We start from the raw sequence: 23,183 nt of genomic DNA, 5'->3' as shown, positions 1-23,183 counted from the left end.
GTACCTTCTCCGGATCGGTGCACACCCCGCCTCGCTGACTCGGTGTCCGAGGTATGCCACCTCGCACTGCGCAATGTAGCACTTACGCGGCTTGAGCTTGAGATGGGCTGCTCGCAATCGCTGGAACACCTCTCGCAGCCTGGACCAGTGTTCCGACAGATCTACTGAACACTGTCACCTCGTCCAGGTAAATCAGGCACTGTTCCCACTGCAAGCCCCGCATCACCAACTCCATCAATCGCTGGAACGTTGCGGGCGCGTTAGTGAGTCCGAACGGAAGCACTCGAAACTCGAACAGTCCAATTGGGGTGGTGAATGCGGTTTTTGGCCGATCCTCCTCTGCCATCTCCACCTGCCAGTACCCGGACCCCAGATCGAGGGTGGAAAAATACTGTGCTATTGCGAGGCTGTCAGAGGTGTCGTCGATGCACGGTATGGGGAAGGCGTCGCCGAGGGTGACTGCGTTCAACTTTCGGTAATCAACACAGAATCGGGTCGACCCATCCTTTTTCGTCACTAGCACTACCTGGGAAGACCAGGGGCTCGCCGAGGGCTGGATTATGTTATCACGTAGCATATCCGCGACTGCCTCTTTGATCTGTGTCCGATCAGGCGCGCCCACTCGGTATGCGGGGAGTTTGATGGGTCGGGCTGCACCTGTGTTAATTTGGTGCTTAACAAGGTCTGTCCGGCCCATATCTGAATCGTGCTCACTAAACACGTTGGCGTGCTCCTGCAACAATCCGCACAGTTGATCGGCCTCCCCCTTAGGTAAATCTGCCCAAGGCACATGTAACGCATCATGCAAGGGAACGATCTCGGCTCGGGGGGTCGGGCCGACTCGCCAGGCCAGATCCTGGTTGTCCTCGGGGCAGCCAGGGTCTTCCGCCCAGAGTGCAAACACCGAGTCGTTAGAATGGCGCGCGTGCAGGGGGTGTATGGTGGCTACCGTGGTGCGTCGTCGTAGAATTTCCGGGGTACTGTGTGGGTTAAACACCCGCATAAACAGTCGGCCCTCATCTGCGTTTACCAGTGTGGCTGACCCCACAACTCCGTACGGGTCCGCCAGCTCCGGGTGAGGAGTTAGCATTACCTCGCCCGATGGTCGGTGTGTGGGGTCGGTGGAGGGTGTTGCTACGGGCACCAGCATCTCGGCAAGCGGGCCGATGGTGACGGCCGACACCAGGGTGGCGGCCATGGGTGTGAAGTGAGGGCGATTCCGTTCTTGTCCCAGGAGCGGGATCCTCTCCCCGCTGTCCTCCACGGTGGCGCATCGCTGGCCTGGCTAGTCGTTGAGCCCCAGTTTCTCCAGGAGGTCCGTACCCGCAATACACTCATGGCACAACACACTCGAGACATAGAATTCCTGTGTACACACCTGGTGTCCGAGACGGACCTCGAGGGAGATCCTTCCCAGCAACCCCATCCCGGCTCTGCTCGCTGTGTGCCTGCAGGCGGCTCACGTCAACCCCGAGCACGCTGCAGTGTGTGGCGCTCACGAGTGAAGCCACTGCCCCCGTGTCGAGTAGGATCCAGGTGCGCTGCCCGTTCACCTGTCCTACCAGTGATGTGGCCCCCGTGATCGCCGCCACCAGCTCCCATAGCCAGTCACCTGTCCTCACCGCGTCCTTGGGTGTTGTGGTCGGAATCTGTGCGGGGGTCACTCGCTCACCATTATTACTATCGTTGTTTTGTTTTGGGACCTCGTCGATTGCACCCTTAGGTGGTCCACTCTCTAGGGGGCGTTGGCGTTTAACCCTGGCGCCTGTCTAGTGCGGGCGATTTGAGGACAGTCTCTCACGAGGTGCCCGCGGCGGTCGCACAGGTAACACGCTCGGAGAAGGGCGGTGGCCCCGTAGGAGCTTCCCCGCACGCTCCCTCTTTCCCCTCCCGTACGCCGCTGCCCAGACTCTGCCTCTAGACGGGCCACCCTCCCGGCTAGCCCCCCTACCGTGGAGCGCATTTCCCCCATTTCCGACTGAATGGTCTCCACTGTGGACTGTAGTTTGGTGATATGGCCACCAACTTGGGTCACCTGGCCGACTATATCACCCATGCCGGTCTGTAGCCCTGCTACCCATCCCGGGGTTGTCTCGCGGGCTACCGGGGGCTCCCTTTCCCGACCCCTTACCGTCGTGGCGAGCTCCTGTTCCTCCTCTTCCTACTCTAACGACAGGCTTGCGATGGTGCGCTCTCTTCCCAGCCCCCGGAGCTGCGCGCGTTCGCTGGAAATTCCTTCACATTTACGCGCGCGCTCGACAAGGGCGTTAAAGGGGAGACGTGTATAGCTCATGTCTGGCTGCCACCACGACGTGCGAGTCAAGTATCGCTGGATCTTCTCAGCGGCAAGCTCCTCAATCATCTCTGTCGTGTATCCCAGGTGTGCGATCTTTGTTAGCTCGCGCACATCCTCGGCATAATCACGCAGGTCCTCGCCGGGTTGGCGGTAGCGTGCCTCTAAGGCTGCTTTTGCCTACTCCTCATCACGCGTACCGAAACGCAGATCAAGTCGGCGCATCAGTTCCTCTAGCTGTGTCTGCGCGCTTGTGGGTAGGGCTTCCACAAAATTGGCTGCCCGCCCATCCAGGTTCATAATAAGTTGGCGTAACGCCTGCGCGTCCGTCCACCCATTAATCTCTTTAGCCCCTATGACGTTGCGGGCGAATGCCTTCCACCAAGGAGCCCCCCGGCTGGTAAATATATGCCATATTTTTGCGTGGGGTAACGCGGGGGTTCGTACCGCTTCTGACGCCAAACTGTGGGGGCTGCCGTCCCCCGCCATCACTGAATTGTCGGGGCCGTTGCCCCCTGACTCCCCCATTACATTTGTACTACTACCACCTGGCAGTTCTGTAGGGTTCGGGTTAGCGACCTCCAACTCCTCGCCCCCCGGGGCCCCTGACTTTGTTACCGACCGCGTTGGCATGGCTCAATTAGTGGGCTTGTACGCTTTACTCTTGCGGCGCGCTACGCGGGTTCAGTGGCGGCGTGCTGCGGTGAGCGCGCTCGCGAAGCAAGACTCTGTCCCGTACGTAAAAAAATGGGTACGGCGCACTGATGCGTGACTCACGTACGTAAACAAATGGGTACGGAGCGCCGACGCGTGATTTCAGTACGTAAACAAATGGGTACGGTATGCTGACACATGACTCCCTCACACACACGCTCTACGCGCCTAGGCAATAACAAACCCAACACCGATACCTGCCCAGCCCCATACACCAATCACACGCGAGGGAGTTGGGTTCGGGGGTGAGAGGGCAGGGGTGTCTGCCGTGCGCGCGCCGCTTATTGGAGGGAGTCACTCCGCTCTGATTTAAAAGGGCCGTTTAAACAGCCACGCGTGTACGCGCACACCAGGCGCTTAGCTCTCTGCTTCGCTAGAAACAACCGCGCATGCACGCGACCGCAAGACACTCCCGTAAATAGTCGCCCAGGTATGCGAACGCTAAGCACTCCCGTAAACAGTCGCACAGGTACGCAAGCGCTAAGCACTCCCGTAAACAATCGCCCAGGTACGTGAACGCTAAGCGCTCCCGTAAACAGCCGCACGGGCACGCGAATGCTAAGCACTCCCGTAAACAGTCGCCCAGGTACGCGAACGATAAGCACTCCCGTAAACAGTCGCCCAGGCACGCGAACGCTAAGCACTCCCGTAAACAGTCGCCCAGGTACGCGAACGCTAAGCACTCCGGTAAACAGTCGCCCAGGTACGCAAACGCTAAGCACTCCCGTAAACAGTCGCCCAGGTACGCAAACGCTAAGCACTCCCGTAAACAGCCGCACGGGCACGCGAACGCTAAGCACTCCCGTAAACAGTCGCCCAGGTACGCAAACGCTAAGCACTCCGGTAAACAGCCGCACGGGCACGCGAATGCTAAGCACTCCGCCTTCCTCTTCACACTCACAAAGACCACACGACACAGTTTATCCCTCTACTAGCTATTTTATTCACCGCGAGTAACCCGCTAAACTACTCGTGATTGTGTGGGTCAGCAGACTTTAGCTTATCCCTCGGGGATCCTGGGCTGAACTTATCCTGCCTGCCTCTCCGCTTTCTTCCCTCTGATCAATTAGCCCGCACTCACCTTAGTCCCAATCTGATGCTGCAGAAGCTGTGGAACGGTGATGTTCCCGCACCCCGTGCCCCCCTGTCCAATCAGAGGTCTGGATTTTCCCGCCCTCGGATCACCGCTCTGGTGACGTCACCGCAGTGGTTTATTGGACGTCCGCTTTCCGTTCTTCCCGCTATCCGCCCACTGACTCGTGTTTGTGTGTGTGTGGTTCCACTCGCGGTGGCTAAACAGCCCCTGCCATGACCATGCCATTACAATCCCAGGTCACAGCACCGCGGTGCTCTTCAGCCTCGGGGGTAGGTCGCCCAATTTCCCGGCTGCAGGAAACCATGAAGCTTGATCTCATTAGGGGCTTCTGGATAAAAACCTGTTGGCCAGGTGACCTTCCCTCCCGGCTCTACGTGGGGTGTGTGTGCATTCGTGTGATGGGCGCGCCACGTCGGCGCCGTCACTCCCCGGTGGCTGCGTCACGGCGGTGGGCACGGCCCCGATGGAGCGGCTCCGCTGCCGCGGCACCACAACCTCTGGGTCACTGAGCCGCTTCCAAACACCCCCCATGTCAAATACATAAGCAGGAACCTGTATCGTGAGCAGCAGCATTATTTGAATACTCTGCCAAAACAATTTGAATTGTGGAGTGGTGGCACAATTCCGCAATAGCTTTATCATATCTCTGGTGATAGGAAGAATTTCTACAAGACCGAGTTCTAGAGAACCCCTTTACGCGATGTTTTGGTCTACTCTTCCACACTGGGCAGATGTTTCAATAGAGGAAGGAGTACCCACAATTTAACACACCGCATCCACGGCCCCTCTCCTAAGTGGGCGTCCCCAGCCCGAATGCTCGCAGGAAGCCCTCCCAGCCTCCCTGCTCGACGAACCAGGCCCCGCACACGTTCACCAACAAGGCGGCCACCACGTCCGTCACGGCCGACTTCTCCGCGTCGCTCAGACGTACGCAGTCCACCAGCCTCTTCGCGAGGGAGGAGCGAGCAGAGCACCACCAGGACCACCACGCGGCCCCAGCTCGCAGAGCCATCGCGGATGACTTCCCAGGCCACGTCCATGAGCAGCCGGCGGTGCCCTCGGTGCTCCACCCACTCCGTGTGAGGAACAGGTCCCCCAGGCAGTTGACCACCTCCTGCACCAGCTGTGCTGGCTAAACCTTCTGCAGCTGCTGGACCTGCAGCTGCTCCTGCACCTGCAGCTACTCCGTCTGTGTCACCAGGTGAGCCATGTAGCCGACGATCAGATCCGCTGTCAAGACGGTCAGCAGCTGCAGCACCTCCTTTTCCTCCCCCTCATCTTCTTCCTCCTCCTGCCCGTGTCTCATTCCTCCTCCCCGTGTCCCACTCCCTCCCCCTGTCTCCCTCCACCTCCTTGTGTCTCCCTCCTACTGTAATGTTTTGCTTTTGCAAAACACGTACTAATTTGTCAGTTACTCCCGAGATATATGGTATTTTAATTGTTTTAACAATCTTATCGATTTCAGCATTGTTGCTTTGCCATCGTGATTTGGCATTCAATGCTCTGTTAATTTGAGCATTATTGTAGCCATTCTGTCGTAGTGCTTCTTTAACGTGTTTAATCTCTCTCACGAGACTTTCACCATCTGACACTGCTTTAGCCTGATATATCAGCGTCTTGATAAGAGAGGATGTCTGAGCTGGGTGATGATGTGATTCTGCATTCAAATAGCATCAGTGTGTGCGTTCGCTTTCTGTAAACGCTGTGTGCTATTTTACCATTTAGGCCATGTCCAAGCAAAATATCTAGGAACGGGAATGTGTTATTCACCTCCATTTCCATGGTGAACTGGATGGCCGGGTTTTGTGCATTGAGATGATTTAGAAAATCATTAAGTGTATCTTTACCATGTGGCCAGGCAACCAAAGTGTCATCCACATATCTAAACCAAAAACATGGTTTCAATGTGCTCGAGACAAGTGCTCTTGTTTCAGAGTTTTCCATGTGCATATTTGCTATAGCCGGAGATAAAGGAGAGCCCATTGCTGCTCCTTCCTTTTGTTTAAATAAATCACCTCCAAAAGAAGTAAGTGTTATTTAAACAATGATGAGCCAGTTTCAGAATATATTTTGGTAAACCTGTATTCTTTACTAGTGTATCAAGTAATTTAAGTGACTCGTTCACTGGAACCTTAGTGAATAGAGAAATCACATCAAAACTCACCAGAATATCATTAGGGTAAAGTTTAATATCTTTATTCACATTCACAAGATGTTCTGAATTTCTTATGTATGAAGATGTCCTCCCGATGTAGGGATGTAATTGTTTAGTTATATGTTTTGCTAATTTATATGTGGCAGAGCGAATTGTACTGACTATGGGTCGTAATGGGATGCCGATTTCATGAATCTTTGGTAGCCCATACAGTCTAGATGGTTTTGAGGCCCTTGGAATTATTCGGTATTGCTCATTCTTAGGGATTAATGAATTTGCAATTATTGCAGTAGTCTGACGTTCTAAAGTATTAATAGGATCTCGTTTAACTTTAATGTGGGTACTTTTCTCTAGTAAATCTTTAATTTTATTATCATAATTGGCTCGTGGCATCACCACAGTAGTGCGGCCTTCATCAGCTGCCAGGATTTTAAAATCTTTATTTAAATGAATCTCTCTTAAGGCTTTTGCTTCGTTCGAGCTAATATATATTTTTGGTACTTTGCTATTTTCAATTATTTTGGCAACCTCGTGTCTAGTCATCTCTGCCTCATTATGTGGAAGGAGTCTAACTGCTGATTCTACCTCAGCAATTATCTCATCCACTGGAATTGTGCGTGGGGTAACGGCAAAGTTAAGGCCTTTAGAAAGGACAGAGATCATGTCACTGGTTAAAACAGTGTTAGTCAAGTTCATTACGGGTTTGTTTTTAAATTGTTCGTTTTTAGTGGGTATTTGTTTATTATGAAGTCTAGATAATTTATTCATTTGGCTAGTTTTGGTTAGATTAAACACATTATCAGCCGATTGTTGTGTTATGGTCTCGATTATATTCCAATAATGCATTGATCTACTTGCTTATATCTAAGTGCAACTGCCTTAGAGATTCTGAAATGTAAGATAATTCACTCCTGTTGTGCTGTATTCTCTCTATTAATAATCATTTGCTAGCTTTGTGTAGTATTTGGTTAGCTTTAGCAGACTTTGTGATGTGTTATTTTAACTGCGTTTGGTATTAACTTCGAATCTCTGCACCTTTTGAGGAACGTCAGTGAAGATATCAATTCCATCCGCTTGATGCGGAGCTTCTCCAACTTTCTGGTTTTAAGAAAAGTATCCTCCCCATAGAGGTTAGTCAGTTTAACACGTAGGCTTTCGCGACCAATATTATTCATAATAAACGTGTTTGGGTTAGATCGCGTTATTAATAAATGTGTCGTAACCCTCCACCACCCGACACGGCCAATCAGTAAAAAAGTGTCATGTTGACAAAAGACAAAATAGTTCACTACTTTAGCCCACTGGTGTGTTGAAGAGTGAATCCACAACATTTACAATTTTTTAGTATGACGTTTCGCTGGTAATTACATCCAGCATCATCGGGCAATTCGCCAGAATGGTGAAGCCCTCACTCACTCGCGGTCTTAAATAGAGCAGCAGGGTGACATCATTTAATTCATTCAGGTGCAGTGATTTGAGGCGGAGTGGGGGGTATTTTAATTATATAATAGATTAGTAATCAGTCAAATGTTATGATCAGTAATAAGTTGTAGATTAGTAATTAGGTGTAATGTGTATTATTGTAATTATATACTACGTTAGTAATCAGTTAATTAGTATGTTTCCCCACAACGAGGGTATACAGCTGCTCTGACATGGGACGACCCTGTCGTACACCTCTTCTGAAGCTGACAGGGGCAGTGAGCGTACCGTTGACTTTGATTAGACACTGGACTTCAGTGTAGAGCAGGCGGTTCAGTCCCAGGAAGCTGGTCCCAAAACCAAACGCCCTCGGTGGTCCCATTAGGTACCCGTGGTCAAACGCCTTCTCTTGGTCGAGGGAGAGAAGCGCGAGTGGGAGCCCCCTTTCTCTCGAAGAGGGTGCTGAGGTCTCTGACGAGGAAGACGCCATCATGAATTGTTCTCACTGGGACCGTGTGGGCCTGGTCACTGCCCACCACCTGAGCCAATACAGTCTTCATCTTGAAGAATAGCGCTTTGGCCAGAATTCTTCTCTCCTTATAAACGTCTATGCCTGCCCAAGATGAAATCTGGAGAGACCTACCGCGCAGTCAGGGCCGCAGTCGCGACAGCAGCTCCCTGCGTCCCGGGAGCCGGTGCGGGTTGCCGGACCGCGTCACCGGCGCCGTTCGGAGCGCCGCGGGCGCTGTGTCGGGCGGAGTGGCGCAGCGCGTGCCCGTGGTGCCGTCGCCGGGCATTGCGCGCAAGCAGCATCACGTGTCGTGCAGTCAGGGCGGCATGGGTCGGTGGGTGGGTGTGTGGGTCGGTTTGGGTGGGTGGGTCGGTTTGGGTGGGTGGGTCGGTTTGGGTCAGTGGGTGGATGGGTGGGTCGGTGTGGGTGGGTGGGTCGGTTTGGGTCGGTGGGTGGGTTGGTCGGTCGGTGTGTGGGTCGGTGGGTGGGTGGGTGGGTCGGTCGATGGGTGGGTGGCCACTCACATTGATTGACATCACGTTGTCCTGGACGCACACGGGGAGGCAAGGGGAGGTCACGCTCAGAGGCTGCCCTGTGAGCGGTCAGCCAGCAGTGGATCGACCCACGAACAACGACAATTACAAAGGTCCCCTCGTGTAGCCGCTAGCAGGCTGTAGGGCCAAGTGCTGTTAGAAGTAGCTAGTAGCAGCACTGCCTATGCAAGCTGACAATGTGGCACACACAGAGGGAGTGGGTGGCCAGTACCACAGCCGGCCGCCTTTGTCTCCCCCATTGGGCGATGTTTACTACACACCACCGCTACAACAGGAGCGAGCGCGAGTGCGTCGTGGGGAGCGTGCGCGCCCCCAGAGTGCCCTCCGCTATCACCGGCTTTGATGACCGCGTGGACGATGCCGCGGGACTTGGTCTGGGCCAGGAAGCGGACGATTCCACTGGTGTATGACCTCAACGCGGCGTCGTTGATGCGCCAGATCACCGCTCGCTTGCTCAAGTCGTAGAGGCAATCCCGGCGGCGGCAGCAGCAGCAACGACGACGATAGCGATGATGACGGTAATGAAGATGATTATGACGATGATGATAATGACGATAATGATGACAATGACGATGGTGATAATCACGATGACGATGGTGATGATGACGATAGTGATAATGACGATAATGATGACGATAATAACAATGGTGATGATGCGTACTTCAACAGCTGCAGCACGAGGCAGTTGTGTCCGCGGAAGTGGAACGAGTGCAGGACGCGGATGACGCCGTGCAGCTCAGCACTGCCCTCCCCTGCAGCTCCGTGATCACCTTCAGCTCCATCCTCTGCATCTCCATCTTGGTAGGGCTGCGTGCACACAGCAAGTCTGTAGGTCTCTGGGTCTCTGTGGGTCTCTGTGGGTTTCTACGTGTGTCTATGGATCTCTATGGGTGTTTGGGGGTCATAGTAGTTTTACGGAGGTTATTATTATTTTTTACTATTTTACTCATTATTTTGTAACCACGTATTTACTTCCATTATCTATTATTTTCTTCATTTATAATTATTACGACAGCGGCCGCTTTGTTAAGACCACCACCACCCACACCATTTCCAACCACACCAAAACACCACCACCCACCCACACCACCATCCCCATCACCCCCGCAACAACCCACTTGATGGGCAGTGCCAGCATCTTCACAGCCACCAGGAATCCCATCTTGTGGTCCACACACCGCAGCACTACTCCCTGCCCTTCCTCGCCAAATTATTCTCTCGCACCTCGAAGTGGTATTGGAGCTGCTCCTGGGGAATATAAAATGGAGCAGATGAGGCAGCAGCGCCGCCACAAGCCAGTCAGTCACAATCACGATGTGAATGTTTAACGCTTAGTGGTAGGAGCAGCAGTGGTAGTAGTGGTTAGTAGTAGCAGTAGTGTGTGTGTGTCTGTATGTGCGAGTCTCACAGGGATATAGTTGTGGGTCTCTGTGGGTGTCTCTGTGTCTGTGCGTCTCACTGGGATGTAGCTGTGGGTCTCTATTGGTGCCTCTTTGAGTCTCAATGGGTATCTGTAGATCTCTATGGGTGTCTGTGAGTCTCACAGGGATGTAGTTGTGGGTCGTTATGGGTGTATCTATGGGTGTCTCAATGGGTGTCTCAATGAGTGTGTCTATGAGTGTCTGTCTTTGTGAGCCTCACAGGGATATATTTGTGTTCTTGGTTGTCGTAGCCATCGTTGTTGATGCAACCGCGGGATTTGCCCACGTCCATAGAGACAAAACAAACTTGACAGACGTCGGCCAGCTCCTCATGTCGCTCGGTCAGGCGAGGCAGGAAGAGTGCCAGGATCACTGCACACCTGACAACAACTATGGGTTTTTTTTTCTTTACCGACAGAACCAGAGTGTTTCTTACACACCAATAAGCCCAGTAAATTGGCACAGTAGGGGGCACAGGTGGTGCATCAGCCACTCGTCTCAGTCGGTCGACCCGTGGCACCTGTTGGGTCTGCCCCGTGACCTCCTGCCAGCGGGAGTTCGACACTTCACTTGGCTTAAAAGTGCACATAGCCTGGCACAAGCGTCGTTATGATGTCACCGCCACTTAGTGGCGAATGGCGGTTGTTGTGTGTGTGTGTATATTCAATCAGGCCAAGAATGTGTGCACCACAGAGTGAATCTCACTGCGGTACAGTGGACAGGCCATGCCGCGCCGCTGCAACTCGAAGATGCAGCGGCGGCACGTGGCAAGTTGGCCGCCGTCGCCGTGAACCAACGTGCAGCTACGCGGCTCACACTGGCACACCACGCACCCACCCACAACACCACCACTACCCACACCACAACCACCACCCACAACACCACCACCACCCACAACACCACGCACCCACCCACAAGACCACCACCATCAGCCACACCAACACCACCCACACCACCAACACCACCAACCACACTTCCAGCACCACCACCCATGCCACCACCACCTATACCAACACCCGCACCAAAACCACCCACACCACCAGCACCACCCACAACAACACCACCACCCACAACATCACCACCACCCACACCACCACCCACACCAACGCCACCCGCACCACCAACACCACCAACCACACTACCAGCAGCACTACCCAGGCCACAACCACCCATGCCACCACTACCTACATCACCACCACCCACACCACCACCAACAACCACACCACCACCACCACCCACACCACGCACCCACCCACAACACCACCACCCACACCATCACCACCACCCACACCACCACCGCTACCGGCTGGAGTGTAAGAAGGAGAGGCAGTGGTGGAGGTGGTGTTGACGCTGGCACCTGCTCGCCTGTTGTCGGCTGTCACTACGGAGAATATCTTCATGAGCAGCGCTAATACTGAGTGTCTGAGATATCTGAGTGAGAATCCCTCCACACCAAACACCTCCCCCAGGGGGTCCCCCGCCACACCTCACCAGGTACTGCCTCTCTTCATCGTAAAGTCGCCTCCGCTTGATGTACTGTTCCACGTAGTGGAACACCTGCTCCACAGTGAATGTGTCGCCCTCGGCACCGACCGACTGCAGCAGTGGAAGCATCCGAGGCACCGGCTTCAGGAGTGTTCCTCCGAGCTTGTCAGAGACATGGACAATTCCATGCACTGTATGTGTTCTGTATTTGTACGTGGATAGTAACGACAGTGGATGTACATTCACTCCGAGTCTTTACTGGGTCGTTAAACAGCATGGGGTACACAATGACGTGAAACTTCACATCTACCCTACCTCCGTGCTCCATGCCGAAAAGCCACTGCAGTGGTAATAAAACTGCAACGTATTTTATTCATCAACCTGCATTTTCTTATTTTTCCCAAATTTTAACCCGGGTTGGGCTGTCGCCATCCTGCCCTGGAACCAATTATTCATTCGTGTCTCTGGCAGACCATTGCAAGCCTTGTGTTAGAGAATGGCTCACTGAAGCTGATATCACAGAGCTACTTCTGAGTACCCTTCAAGTGCCCTCTGGTCCACAGTAAAGAGCAGCACCCTCCCACCTGTCCTTTAAGTAGGAGTAACGTTGGTCATAACAATGTTCTTTTCGTTGAAATTTATCCAAATTAAGTGCAGAACCACATTGCAGCAATGTGATGGTTTATTTTGTGCTGTCAATGACGACAAGGCTGAGATCATTTACTCGCTAGACTTGAGAACCCGTTTTAATCACTTGCGGGTGCCTGTATTCAAACCCAAGTACTCCGTGGTGCCAGTTCCGTGCTATGACCTCTTGGCCACTGGGCCGCCTCTAAACACCCCCCATGTCAAATACATAAGCAGCAACCTGTACCGTGAGCAGCAGCATTCTTTGAATACTCTGCCAAAATAATTTTTATCGTGGAATGCTGACACAATTCCTCTCCTCAGTGGGCGTCCCCAGCCCAAATGCTCGCAGGAAGCGCCCCCAGCCTCCCTGCTCGACGAGCCAGTTCCCGCACGCGTTCACCAGCAGGGCGGCCACCGCGTCCGTCACGGCCGACGTCTCCTCCGCGTTGCTCAGACGTACGCATTCCACCAGCCTCTTCGCGAGGGAGGAGCGAGCAGACCACCACCAGGACCACCACGCGGCCCCAGCTCGCGGAGCCATCGCGGAGGACCTCCCAGGCCACGTCCACGAGCAGCCGGCGGGGCCCTCGGTGCTCCACCCGCTCCTCCGTGTAGCTCACCAAGTCCAGAACGGAGTCTCTGAACCGCGCGAGGGACAGGTCTCCCAGGCAGTTGACCACCTCCTGCACCAGCTGCGTTGGCTGAACCTCCTGCAGCTGCTGAACCTTCTGCACCTTCTGCAGCTGCTCCTGCACCTGCAGCCACTCCGTCTGTGTCGCTAGGTGAGCCATGAAGCCGGCGACCAGATTCGCTGGCAAGACGGTCAGCAGCTGCAGCGCCTCCTTCTCTTCCTCCCCCTCGTCTTCCTCCTCCACCTCATCATCTTCCTCCTCCCCCTCCTTAGACTCCTTCTCCTCTGTCTCCCTCTAACTCCCTGTGTGACCCTCCTCCCCCGGTCTCCTTCCTCGTCCCCGTGCGTCCCTCCTCCTTCCCCCGTCTCCCTCTTCCCTGTGTCTCCCTCTTTTTTCTTTTTGCTGATGAAGTTTTTTTTTTATTTCCACAAGGTGTAAACGCCGTATCCCTTATTTTGTAATTGTAATTCTGGGCCAAAGAGGTCCCACAAACGTAAACGTTTTGTATTTAAAATATAACACAACAACAATGAATGGCTTAGTGGGTAAAGTAAGACGCACGCCAAAACGGGTGAGTTAAATAAATCCAATCTCTCCTACCGGATTATAGGACGCAAACCAAACTTTGTTGTAACAAGAACATAAAAAAACTGATTCTCTTAATCAGGTGAATACGGTAAAGGGGCTGAGTCTGTGGTTGCCGGTGTGGTGAGTCTGTGGGTCTCTGTGTGGTGACGATGTCTATGGGTCTCTGTGGTGATGGCAATGTCGGGTGGTGGCGGGTTTAACCACACAACATTTATATATTCACGCGATCTAACCCAAACAAAACCTGTACTACGGAGTCAACAACAACGACGTGAGGGCTCTCCGACGCGCGTCTCGGTTGGGGTGAGGGTGCTTTCTGTTGTATATGTAGGTTATGAAAATTTGATGTAAATAATAAAAATTAAATGAAATTTGCATAATAATCCGACATTATGCTAATTGATGTAAGTGCATAGACTATGCTAATTCGAGAGATAATCGTATTAATTTATGCTAGTGTATGTGTGATTATGCTACTGCGAGCCGTTATGATAATTAGGCCCCGCCTCGTTGACGAGGGTCGTTTATCAATCGGGATAATGCAATTAATCGTATGCAGTTATGCAGGTACTGTGAGCATGTCACATTAAACTCGGCTGTGTTGTTTAACTTCGTATTATCGATGGGTATAATACAATTATTCTCGCTTTAACATTTACTGAGTATGTGTTAGTGTGTTCAGCCAGGTCTCCAAGTTCAGATCTCAGCACAGAATACAGTTCTTATGCATAAATTTCAGGAAAGAACACACAACACTTCCGTGTTAATCAATTTTAATGACGATAGTGATAATGACGATAATGATGACGATGGTGATAATGATGACGATGGTGATAATGATGACGATAATAACAATGGTGATGATGCGTACTTCAACAGCTCCAGCACGAGACAGTTGTGTCCGCGGAAGTGGAACGAGTGCAGGACGCGGATGACGCCGTGCAGCTCAGCACTGCCCTCCCCCTGCAGCTCCGTGATCACCTTCAGCTCCATCCTCTGCATCTCCATCTTGGTAGGGCTGCGTGCACACAGCAATTCTTTGGGTCAGTTTAACACGTAGGCTTTCGCGACCAATATCATTCATAATAAAGGTTTTTGGGTTAGATCGCGTTTATTTATAAATGTGTCGCAACCCTCCACCACCCGACACGGCCAATCAGCAAAAAAGTGTCACGTTGACAAAAGACAAACAATTCACTACTTCAGCCCACCGGTGTGTTGAAGAGTCAATCCACATTTACAGTTTGAGTACGACGTTTCGCTGGTAAATACATCCAGCATCATCAATTGCTTGATGATGGTAAATACATCCAGCATCATCAATTGCTTGATGATGCTGGATGTATTTACCAGCGAAACGTCGTACTCAAACTGTAAATGTGGATTGACTCTTCAACACACCGGTGGGCTGAAGTAGTGAATTGTTTGTCTTTTGTCAACGTGACACTTTTTTGCTGATTGGCCGTGTCGGGTGGTGGAGGGTTGCGACACATTTATAAATAAACGCGATCTAACCCAAACACCTTTATTATGAATTATTTGGGTCTCTGTGGGTCTCTATGAGTGTCTAAGGGTGTCTATGGATCTCTATGGTTGTCTCTAGTTTATAGTAGTCTTAAGAGGGTTATTATTTTAGTGAGATAGTTTCAGTTTATATTTAGAGAGTTTTACGGAGGTTATTATCATTGCTGTTTACTATTATACTCATTATTTTGTAACCATGTTGTATTTACTACCATTTATGATCTATTATTATTTTATTCATGTATAATTATTACGACTGCTCCCACTGTGTTAAGACCACCACCACCCACACCATTTCCAACCACGCCACATCACCACTACCCACCCACCCCCCCACCAACCCCATCACCCCTGCCCCAACCCACTTTCCGTGCAGTACCAGCATCTTGACAGCCACCAGGAATCCCATCTTGTGGTCCACGCACTGCAGCACCACACCCTGCCCTCTCTAGCCAATCTTCTCTTGCACCTCGAAGCCCTATTGGTGCTGATCCTGGGGTATCTAAAAAGCAGCCGAAGCAGCAGCAGCGCCGCCACAGCCAGTCAGAGTCACAATCACGATGGGAATATTTAACGCTTAGTGGTAGGAGCAGCAGTGGTCGTAGTGGTTAGTAGTTAGTAGTAGCAGTAGTGCCTGTGTGTCTGTGTGCCTTTGTGTGTGTGCCTGTGTTTGTGTGTCTGTCTGTGCGAGTCTCACAGGGATATAGTTGTGGGTCTCTGTGGGTATCTCTGTGTCTGTGCATCTCACTGATATATAGCTGTGGGTCTCGATTGGTGCCTCTGTGAGTCTCTATGAGTGTCTCTGTGGATCTCTAAGGGTGTCTGAATGGGCTCTGTGGGTGTCTCTGTGAGCCTCACAGGGATGTAGTTGTGGGTCGTTATGGGTGTTATCTATGGGTCTCTATAGGTGTCTCAATGGGTGTATCTATGGATGTCTGGGTCTCTGTGAGCCTCACAGGGATGTATTTGTTTTCTTGGTCGTCGTAGCCATCGTTGTAGATGCCACCGCGGGATTTGCCCTCGTCCATAGAGAAAAACCAAACTTGACAGACGTCGGCCAGCTCCTCCTCCTGGCGCTCGGTCAGGCGAGGCTCGAAGAGAGCCAGGATCGCTGCAGACGTGACAACAACAACTTAAATCATTAACTATGTTTTTTTTCTTTACCGAAACAACCAAAGAGTGTTTTTACACACACCAAAAAGCCCAGCAAGTTGGCGGTTGTTGTGTGTCTGTGTGTGTGTCTGTGTGTGTGTTCTGTAGCGGTTAGCGCGCTGCGCTATGAACCTGGCGACCCGGGTTTGATTCCCGCTCACGGCCAACACCAGTGACGATTTTCTGAACCGGTCCCGGGCTTCCCCTAGGTCGACTCAGCCTCAAATGAGTACCTGGTGCGGTGTGTAAACATTGCCACTGGGGAGACGAAGGCGGTCGGGCGTGGTGCTGGCCACCCACCCCCTCGTGTACCGTTCCGGCCTTCATAAGTGCTCGCTAACAGCACTTGCCCCTACAGTCTGTTAAGGCTATATGGGGGATCTTTATCATTGTGTTCTGTCAGACCAGGAATGTGTGCACCACAGAGTGAATCTCCCTGCGGCACAGGGGACAGGCCATGCCGCGCCGCTGCAACTCGAAGACGCAGTGGCGGCATGTGGCAAGGTTTTCGCTGTCGCCGTGAACCAACGTGCAGCTACGTGGCTCACACCGGCACACCACGCACCCACCCACAACACCACCACCACCCACAACACCACCCACAACACCACCAGCACCACCACCCATGCCACCACTACCTACACCACCACCAACCACACCACCCACACCATCACCATCCACCACCGCTACCGGCTGGAGTGTAAGAAGGAGAGGCAGTGGTGGAGGTGGTGTTGACGCTGGCACTGGCTCGCCTGTTGTCGGCCGTCACTACGGAGAATAACTTAATGAGCAGCGCTGCCACCGAGTGTCTGAGATCTCTGAGTGAGAATCCCTCCAGACAAAACACCTCCTCCAGGGGGTCCCTGCCACACCTCACCAGGTACTGCCTCTCTTCATCGTAAAGTCGCCTCCGCTTGATGTACTGTTCCACGTAGTGGAACACCTGTACCACCGTGAATGTGTCGCCCTAGGCACCGACCGAATGCAGCAGAGGAATCATCCGAGGCACCGGCTTCAGGAGAATGTTCCTGCGAGCTTGTCAGAGACATGGACAATTCCATGCACTGTATGTGTTCTGTATTTGTACGTGGATAGTAACGAGAGTGGATGTGCATTCACTCCGAGTCTTTACTGTGTCGTTAAACAGCATGGGGTACACAATGACGTGAAACTTTACATCTACCCTACCTCTGTGCTCCATGCCGAAAAGCCACTGCAGTGGTAATAAAACTGCAACGCATTTTATTCATCAACCTGCATTTTCTTATTTTTCCCAAATTTTAACCTGGGTTGGGCTGTCGCCATCCTGCCCTGGAACCAATTATTAATTCGTGTCTCTAGCAGACCATTGCAGGCCTTGTGTTAGAGAATGGCTCACTGAAGCTGATATCACAGAGCTACTTCTAATTACCCTTCAAACGCCCTCTGGTCCACAGTAAAGAGCAGCACCCTCCCACCTGTCCTTTAAGTAGGAGTAACGTTGGTCATAACAACGTTCTTTTCGATGAAATTTATCCAAATTAAGTGCAGAACCACATTGCAGCCATGTAATGGTTTATTTTGTGCTGTCAATGACGACTGGGCTGAGATCATTAGCTCGCTAGAATTGAGAACCTGCTTTGATCACAGGCGGTGTGGATTCAAACCCAAGTACTCCGTGGTGCCTGGTCAGTGCTATGACCTCTGGGTCACTTAGCCGCCTCCAAACACCCCCCCATGTCAAATACATAAGCAGCAACCTGTATCGTGGGCAGCAGCATTCTTTGAATACTCTGTCAAAAAATGTTTATTGTGGAGTGGTGGCACAATTCCGCAATTGCTTTCTCATACCTCTGGTGACAGGAAGAATTTCTACAAGACGGAGTTCTAGAGAACCCCTTTACTCGATGTTTTGGTCTACTCTTCCACACTGGGCAGATGAAGAGGAAGTAGTACCTACACTTTAACACACCGCATCCGCAGCCCCTCTCCTAAGTGGGCGTCCCCAGCCCGAATGCTCGCAGGAAGCCCTCCTAGCCTCCCTGCTCGACGAGCCAGGCCCCGCACGCGTTCACCAGCAGGGCGTCCACCGCGTCCATCACGGCCGCCGTCTTCTCCGCGTTGCGCAGACGTATGCAGTCGACCAGCCTCTTTGCGAGGGAGGAGCGAGCAGAGCACCACCAGGACCACCACGCGGCTCCGGCTCGCAGAGCCGTCGTGGAGGACTTCCCAGGCCACGTCCACGAGCAGCCGGCGGGGCCCTCGGTGCTCCACCCGCTCCTCCGCGTGGCTCACCAGAACGGAGTTTCTGAACCGCGCGAGGAACAGGTCTCCCAGGCAGTTGACCACCTCCTGCGCCAGCTGTGCTGGCTGAACCTTCTGCAGCTGCTGGAGCTGCAGCTGCTCCTGCACCTGCAGCTACTCCTGCACCTACATCTACTCCGTCTGTGTCGCCATGTGAGCCATGTAGCCGGCGATCAGATTCGCTATCAAGACGCTCAACAGCTGCAGCGCCTCCTTCTTTTCCTCACCTTCCTCCTCCCCCTCGTTTTCCTCCTCCCCCTCCTCCTCCTCCTCCCCCTCCTCCTCCACTTTCAAAACAAAGAGTGAGGACATAATATCAATAACCCGGGAATTTTATAGTGACCTCTTCTTTCCTGATAAAACGTCTATGCCTGCCCAGAATTTCCTAAAGAGCTCGGTGAAAGTACTGTCCTCCAGCAGGGCGTTGTTGAAGTGCCAGTAGGCCTCACCACTTGGTGTTCCACGCAGCCTGAGGTCCAGCAGGATCAGGCTGTGGTCTGTTAGTGATGCAGCCCCTGATGTCAGCAGTCAGAATGCTCGAGACAAGACTTCTGGAGATGTAGAAACGGTCGATCCTGGACTGTGTAGCTGGTTCATTGCCCCGTGTCCGCGTGAAGGTGAAGCCTCGCCGCCTAGGGTGGTGAAGCCGCCACACGTCCACCAGATCGGAGGCGTCCAGAAGGGCTTGGAGCTCTCCCCGGAGATTGGCGTTGCAGTGCCCCTTCCCTGTGTGGTCGAGAGCATCCAGCGTGCAGTTGTAGTCACCTCCCGTGACCACAAACTCGTCCCCTGGAATGCCACCGAGGTGGTTCCGCAGAAGTTGCAGGAACCCGGGTCTCTCACTGTCAGTGGTGGGAGCGTACACGTTGACGAGGTGGATGGCGGTGACGCCGACCTGCACCGTGAGGTCCAGGATCCTCCCCTTGATCACCTCCACCTGGCTGACGGTGTCGGGGGAAAAGTTTGGTGACAGCACGGTTGCTACTCCTGAGGAGGTGTTGCTGAAGTGGCTGATGAAGGGCTTCGCTCTCCACTCCGTCCTCCAGGCAACGTCATTGTCCATGGCGAGATGGGTCTCCTGCACGAACAGCACGGAGACCTTATGCTGCTTTGCAAGGTATCCTACGTAGTATATTCTCAGCGCCCCTCTGCACCCATTCATGTTCAGGGAGGCGTTGCGCAACGTCATTGTGAGTGAGTCGCCCGCCTGTTCCAATGAGTCACCTTGCTGAGGAGGCTCCTTACCCTGGACGTCTCCAGGTCTCTCGATTGTTTTCCTTCCTGCTGGAGCTCTGTGAGGATGCGTCAGAGGGAGACCTCTATGGCGTCTGGCTCGCCATCTTGTCAAGGCCTCCATCACCTTGTTTGGTTTCCTGGGGGTCTCTTTGAAGAATCTCCACAGGTCTTCCTGGCAGAAGATGGGTGCCCGCGAAGATGACCTCTTTGAGACCTGGTTGGTTTCGCTACCCACACGGAGGTCATCATCCGAGTCCCCCTTCTTGCTTCCATGCCCTGCATGTGGGGGCCAAGAGTCGGGGGCCCATGGTTGGCTCCATGTGGCCTCCCCCAGGGGCCGTGGCAGGTGGAATGCTACCGCACGCCTCTTCCACATTAGCAGGGCACTCTGCGAGGCTTGCAGGGTGTCCTTATTCTGTCTTTTTAATTCTGGGCCAAAGAGGTCCCATGAACGTAAACGTGTTGTATTTAAAATATAACACAAACAACAGCAATGAATGGCTTAGTGGGTAAAGTAAGACGCACCCCAAAACCGGTGAGTTAAATAAATCTGATCTTTCCTATTACCGGATGATAGGACGCAAACCAAACTTTGTTGTAACAAGAACATAGAAAAAACTGAGTCTCTTAATCAGGTGAATACGGTAAAGGGGCTGAGTCTGTGGGTGTCAGTGTGGTGAGTCTGTGGGTCTCTGTGTGGTGAGTCTGTGGGTCTCTGTGTGGTGATGGCCATGTCGGGTGGTGGCGGGTTTAACGACACAAAATTAATATATTCACGCGATCTAACCCAAACAAAGCCTGTACTACGGATTCAACAACAATGACATGAGGGTTCTCCGACGCGCGTCTCGGTTGGGGTGAGGGTGCGGTCGCGCCGTCTCCTCCGTACGGATTGTTTCTTCCTTTCCCAACTGCGATGTTCTCGCTCTCTCCTTTCTTTTTGTCTCCACCGTCGCCAACCGTCGGAGCTCGGCATCCGCGGCCCCTCTCCTAGGTGGGCGTCCCCAGCCCGAATTCTCGCAGGAAGCCCTCCCAGCCTCCCTGCTCGACGAACCAGGCCCAGCACGCGTTCACCAGCAGGGCGGCCACCACGTCCGTCACTGCCGCCGTCTTCTCCGCGTCACTAAGACGTACGCAGTCCACCAGCCTCTTCGCGAGGGAGGAGCGAGCAGAGCACCACCAGGACCACCACGCGGCCCCAGCTCGCGAAGACGTCACGGAGGACCTCCCAGGCCACGTCCACGAGCAGCCGGCGGGGCCCTCGGTGCTCCACGCGCTCCTCCGCGTGGCTCACCAGAACAGAGTCTCTGAACCGCGCGAGGAACAGGTCCCCAGGCAGTTGACCACCTCCTGCACCAGCTGTGCTGGCTGAACCTCTGCAGCTGCTGGACCTGCAGCTGCTCCTGCACCTGCAGCTACTCTGTCTGTTTCGCTAGGTGAGCCATGAAGCCCGCGATCAGATTCGCTGTCAAGACAGTCAACAGCTGCAGCGCCTCCTTTTTCTTCCTCCCCCTCACCTTCTTCTTCCTCCTCCTCCACTCATAAAACAAAGAGTGAGGACATAATATCAATAACCTGGGAATTTTATAGTGACCTCTTCTCTCCTGATAAAACGTCTATGCCTGCCCAGAATTTCCTAAAGAGGTCGGTGAACGTACTGTCCTCCAGCAGGGCGTTGTTGAAGTGCCAGTAGGCCGCAGCACTTGGTGTTCCACGCAGCCTAAGGTCCAGCAGGATCAGGCTGTGGTCTGTTAGTGGTGCAGCCCTGATGTCAGCAGGCAGAATGCTCGAGACAAGACTTCTGGAGATATAGAAGCGGTCGATCCTGGACTGGGTAGCTGGTTCATTGCCCCTTGTCCTCGTGTAGGTGAAGCTTCGCCACCTCGGGTGGTGAAGCTGCCACACGTCCACCAGATCGGAGGGGTCCAGAAGGGCTTGGAGCTCTCCCCAGAGCTTGGCGTTGCAGTGACCCTTCCCTGTACGGTCGAGAGCATCCAGCGTGCAGTTGTAGTCACCTCCCATGACCACAAACTCGTCCTCTGGAATGCCACCGAGGTGGTTCCGCAGAAGTTGCAGGAACCCGGGTCTCTCACTGTCAGTGGTGGGAGCGTACACGTTGACGAGGTGGATGGCGGTGTTGCCGACCTGCGCCCGGACGTCCAGGACCCTCCCCTTGATCACCTCCACCTGGCTGACGGTGTCAGGAGTGAAGTTTGGTGACAGCACGGTTGCTACTCCTGAGGAGGTGTTGCTGAAGTGGCTGAAAAAAGGCTCCCATTTTCCACTCCGTCATCCAGGCAACCTCATCGTCCATGGCGAGATGGGTCTCCTGCACGAACAGCACAGAGACATTATGCTGCTTTGCAAGGGACGCTGCGTAGTATCTTCTCAGCGCCTCTCGGCACCCATTCATGTTCAGGGAGGCGATGCGCAGTGTCATTGTGAGCGAGTGGCCCGCCTGTTCCAATCAGTCACCTTGCTGAGAAGGCTCCTTACCCTGGACCTCTCCAGGTCTCTCGATTGTTGTCCTTCCTGCTGGAGCTCCCCTAGGATGCGTCTGAGGGAGACTTCTATGGCGTCTGGCTCGCCATCCTGACAAGGCCTCCATCACCTTGTTTGGTTTCCTGTGGGTCTCTTCGAAGAATCTCCACAGGTCTTCCTGGCAGAAGATGGTGCCCGCGAAGATGACCTCTTTGAGACCTGGCTGGTTTCGCTACCCACACGGAGGTCATAATCCGAGTCCCCCTTCTTGCTTCCATGCCCTGCATGTGGGGGCCAAGAGTCGGGTGCCCATGGTTGGCTCCATGTGGCCTCTGTTGTATATGTGGGTGTGTGAAAATTGATGAAAAATAATTAAAATTAAATGAAATTCGAAATTTGCATAATTAATCCGAAATTATGCTAATTTGTGTACTTATGCGTGTAACTATGCTAATTAGAGAGGTAATCGTATTAATTTATACGAGTGGGTGTGGCTGTGTTAATGATAGCCTTTATGATGATCAGGCCCCGCCTTGTTGACGAGGTTGGGTTATCAATCAGGATAACGCAATCAATCGTGTGCCGTTACGCTAGTGTCAATTCGGCCTCGTTGTCTAACTTCGTATTATTGATCAGCATAATACAATGATTCTCGCTTTAACACTCCCCGAGTGTTCATATTTTAGGTCCCATGTTCACATCGTTCGTTTTAGTTTAATGAGTGTGGATTGGTGTGTTTATAGTTTAGGTTCCCGAGTTCATATCTCGTCGCAGGATACAGATCTTATGCAAAAACTTCAGGAAAGAATCACACGACCACTTCTGTATTAATCAATTTATTTTCTAATTAAACCTTAACTATAATATGTATGTGACTCTCAATCTCGGAACTTCAAAACGGTATCCACAAGGTATCAAGACAGTATCATCAACGACTGTACGATTTCACTTTGATAACACATGGACCCCGCATAAAGCGATTGCTGTTAGTGAGAGAGAGAGTCAG

Source organism: Petromyzon marinus, chromosome 79 (genome assembly GCF_048934315.1).
Source record: "Petromyzon marinus isolate PM22_M1 ecotype Great Lakes invasive population chromosome 79, UKy_Petmar_22M1.pri1.0, whole genome shotgun sequence".
In the NCBI taxonomy this organism is placed as follows: domain Eukaryota; kingdom Metazoa; phylum Chordata; class Hyperoartia; order Petromyzontiformes; family Petromyzontidae; genus Petromyzon; species Petromyzon marinus.
This window is presented reverse-complemented; position numbering follows the sequence as displayed.